Below are 4,369 nucleotides of genomic sequence, written 5' to 3'. Positions count from 1 at the left end.
TCAATGCAAATAAAATATATATGTGTATAGATCACATTGTGTATATTTTATATAATAGAGACACACAGTTGCAGTAGCATGAGTGCAAGAACAACAAAAATAATTTTTCTATGTTACGTGTAGAAACGTTCAAACATTTGCTTCGAGTTCACTAAATCGTTTTCACTTGATGGGCTGTCAGCAAAAAGATTTCGAGTTACCCTCCCTGCCGTGACTCGGATTCGAACCGAGGTTGCTGCGGCCACAACGCAGAGTACTAACCACTATACGATCACGGCAAGCTACCGGGGAGATACCGGTGCTGGCTCTTTCAATACTATTGCAATATCAAAGTCTGTGGAAACAGTGCCATCTGTTGCCCACATATGTATGTTTCTCACATCTCCTTATAAAAACTCTTTTTCTTTTAAATACTTCGCTCCGGGAAAAGTTGCTTTCCAAGTGGCTAAAATAATAACAATAATAATAATAATGGAAATGCCTTGAACACTTAAAACAAAAAATCTTAGGGAATTGGAGAAAATGATAGAATTAGATAAAGTCATAGTTCACCAAGAATCTACCTCCACTCAGGCTTTGTGGGGCGTGAGAAATTACTTCAGGCAGCTTTCTCATTTGACAGACACTTAAGAAAAGGGAGGTATTCTTGTCATTATTCCTGAAGATGATATAGAAGAAAATAAGGAGGCAAAAGGAAGATCGGTTTTTTCATAAATGTTTTCTCTATTGCATTTATTTAGCAGGGTTTGGGTTTTGGGGGGATTTTTCTAATTTTGTGTCTCCAGCACTTAGAACAGTATCTGAGACAGCAATCAACCATTCAACCAACCAGCATTTCTTAATGCCCACTGTTTAACAGGTTATGTGCTTGACTTAAATCTTCCAAGATCCAGGTAAAAAATCCCTTCTCTCAAGGAATCTATAGTGCATATAAAAAAGATGTACACGATAAGTATAAGGTAATTGGGAGAATCATATGAATTAATGGATGAATGTACAAATGATTGAAGGAAAAGCATGAAATATATTCTCTCTTTGGTGTTTTCTTCACTGCTCTGACTTTTCAGTTTTTCTCAGGGAATATAAATAGAGCAAGAATTCAGCAACCACAAAATGGAGTTGAAGATTGGGATTCAATGGAGAGTGGGTAGGTTCCCCCCATCCCCAACTGGGAAATCTAGTCCCTGTTGAATTCAATTCAATGCATTTATGAACCATGTGCAAAGTGGGGAGGGGAGAGGGGGGAGGAGAAATACAAAATAAAATTTCAACTTCAGAAGACTGTCAACTTGTAGTGCTATGGAAAAATTTTACAGCATGAGTTCAAATGCTGCCTCTAATACTGGTTAACTGTGTGACCAGGGGCAGTCTTTTAATTACTTTGAGATTCAGGTTGTTCTTAGTTCAGGTCCTTATCACCTCTTGCCAAATGATTACAACAGCCTTATAATTAGTATCTTTGCTTCCAGTCTTTCCCTTTCTATCCCAATGTACATACTGCTATCAAAATGATTTTCCTAGAGTACAGATCTGAACATATAACTTTCCTACTCAAATAATGATTCCCTCTTCTCAGTTTAGCTTTTAAAGCCCTATACAAGGTCCCAGCCTATCTTCCCAGCACTCCTCTCTTTTCTTCATGTATTATTCCACTTGCTTGTCTGCATTAGGTATCCCTCATGTCTGGAATTCACTCCCTCCTTAGCTCCATTTTGTAGAATTCCCCTTTCCTTTAAGAAGCTCAACTACCATCTAAAGCATTAAGCCACTTCTTGTATCCATTATCTGCCTATGGAGGGGGAGGGGGGGTGTCCCCAAACTGTCTTGTATTTAACTAAATTGTATATATTTATAATTAACAACTTTGTGTCTCTGCTATCTTTATATGTGTGTGTATCTGTGTGTATAAACATATACATATATATGTGAGTATATATGTATGTATGTATAATATATGTTTGTGTGTGTGTATTTGTCCCCTTCATTTAAATGCAAGCTCATTGAGAGAAGGAAATGTTGATTTCATTGTATTTGAATCCACTCTGTCCAAGCTCATTATAGGGAAAACTTTGCCATCTTGCAAGATCCCATAAGTCTCAGTACCTCATCTCATCACTACCCCTCTTTCCCTCTGATTAAAGAGTGAAGACATGAACTTCAAAAATTCCATTTAGGGAAGAACTAAGCTCAAAACATCTCATTTCTTATCTAGCTGTCTACTTTGGGACTTCTCTGACTATTCCACCAGGCCCCCTTATCATGAAGCTTGTTTCCCAAAACAATCTTTACAAGACCCTGCTTTTCAATTTCCTTTTGTGAGCTATCTTCCCCATTAGAATGTAAGCTCCTTGAGAGCAAAGGTTCCTTCCTTCCTTCCTTCCTTCCTTTTTTCCTTCCTTCCTTCCTTCCTTCCTTCCTTCCTTCCTTCCTTCCTTCCTTCCTTCCTTCCTTCCTCCTTTTTTCCTTCCTTCCTTCCTTCCCTCCTTTTTTCTTCCTTCCTTCCTTCCTTCCTTCCCTCCTTTTTTCCTTTCTTCCTTCCTTCCTTCTTCCTTCCTTCCTTCCTTCCTTTTTTCCTTCCTTCCTTCCTTCCTTCCTTCCTTCCTTCCTTCCTTCCTTTTTCCTTCTTCCTTCCTCCCTCCCTTCCTTCCTTCCTTCCTTCCTTCCTTCCTTCCTTCCTTCCTTCCTTCCTTCCTTCCTATGAGGGGAGCCCCAAAACTCTTTCTCTTTCCTCTCTGACTTTGGGAGGAATGCTAAGCTCTCTCTTGAGAGACCCACCCCAGGGAATCAAGATAAAGTGGTTTCATTTGGTTATCTGGGTGGGACTGGTTGAGTCCAGGACCACTCCTAATACTATTGAGTTGGAAATTAGCCTAGAGACACTCATTCAATTCCAAGATTTTCTATTCTGATTCCAGCTCAAACTGCTCCTGCCCCCATCAAAAGCTGCCCCCAGCTTCTAGCCAAGATTTCAATGATAAAAAAGAAGCAACTTGGGATTCATTCCTTGCAGAGGACCTAACATGCCATGCCAAGGAACCTCTCTCTCCCTTTGGCATAAGCTGCAACCCTCTACCCACTGAAATGATACTCTCTTTCAGCATTACTCCATCTTTATCTTTATCTCTCTATTTCCCCAACAAGACCTTATTCACCTCTCTGTCGGGCTTTCTCTGATAGAAATTTTATATCCCTCTGTCAGGACTTTGCCCCCAAGGAATTCAGTTTTTCTATTCATGTATAGCAGAGGCTGACTTCCCAATGCCAACAATAAACTTCTTTTTGCCAGTCTAGCTTTTTGGGTTTGTAAATTCCTTTCCAAAGAATCTTTGCACTGACTAAAGGGGTTCCCACAATTCCCTGCCCTGTGCCAAACTTCATCATTTGGGGAAACAACCCTGAACTTCCTTCCTTCCTCCTTCCTTCCTTCCTTCCTTCCTTCCTTCCTTCCTTCCTTCCTTCCTTCCTTCCTTCCTTCCTTCCTTCTTTCCTTTTTTCTTTCCAATTCATAATTCTTCCATTTTTCTCATTAAAATGTTAGCCTCTCTCCTCCCTCTTTCTTCCTTTCCTCTCTCCTTTCCTTTCCTTTTCTTTTCATATTCCCAGTGCTTAGTACAATGCTTGGAACATTATAGGTACTTCATAAATATTTGCTGACTGACAATGCCAGGAACATAATTGGTACTTAATAAACATCTGATTGATTAATTCATCTAAAAACTGGGAACAATAATATCTCCTCAGGAATGCAGTGAAGATCTAATGAGATTACGTATGGAAGGTGCATGCCTTAAAGGGCCATATAAAGATACATTATTATCATTGTTATTACCTCTTATAAGCTTGAAACATTTTTTCTGAAGATTTTAAAAAATTCTCCTAAGAATAACCAAGATAATGAATAAATGATTTCAGTAGGGAGTTTGTAATAATAAAAACAACAATAACTGATGAAAACAGAGCTCAAATTTTATAGCTTAATAGGGTTTTACAGCTAAAAAGTACTGAGGCTAAATTTGAATTCAGGTCTTCCTAACTTTAGGTTCAATGTTCAATCTATGGCACCACTCAGAAAAAGAGCAAGCCAAATCTTAAGCATAGTAATAAATTAGGAGCCTAAATATCTAAAAATAGGATTGAATTTAAGAACTGGTGCACACTGGAATGATACTTGGCTAGTTATAAGGAAGCAAAAGCTTTGTTCTAGAATACTTAATATTTCACATGTTTAGCAAAGAAGATGGGACTAGCTAACTTTATTCCATCTCTAAATATATGACTTGGAAAAAAAGATTTATCCTTCTACTTAGCCTCTTCATTCTATAACTACTTTTTTAAAAAAGTATTTTAGTTCAAATGTATACTGTCAATC

General features: G+C 38.2%; 1 non-coding gene across 1 annotated transcript; it reads right to left on the bottom strand.

Moving 5' to 3' along the window:
- Positions 1 to 206: 206 nt before the first annotated feature.
- On the bottom strand, positions 207 to 278 carry TRNAH-GUG (transfer RNA histidin (anticodon GUG)). Its single transcript has one exon. It is a non-coding gene; the product is annotated as a tRNA-His (tRNA).
- Between the last annotated feature and the right edge of the window lie 4,091 nt (positions 279 to 4,369).

Source organism: Antechinus flavipes, chromosome 1, assembly GCF_016432865.1.
Source record: "Antechinus flavipes isolate AdamAnt ecotype Samford, QLD, Australia chromosome 1, AdamAnt_v2, whole genome shotgun sequence".
Classification (NCBI taxonomy): Eukaryota; Metazoa; Chordata; class Mammalia; order Dasyuromorphia; family Dasyuridae; genus Antechinus; species Antechinus flavipes.
This window is presented reverse-complemented; position numbering and strand designations above follow the sequence as displayed.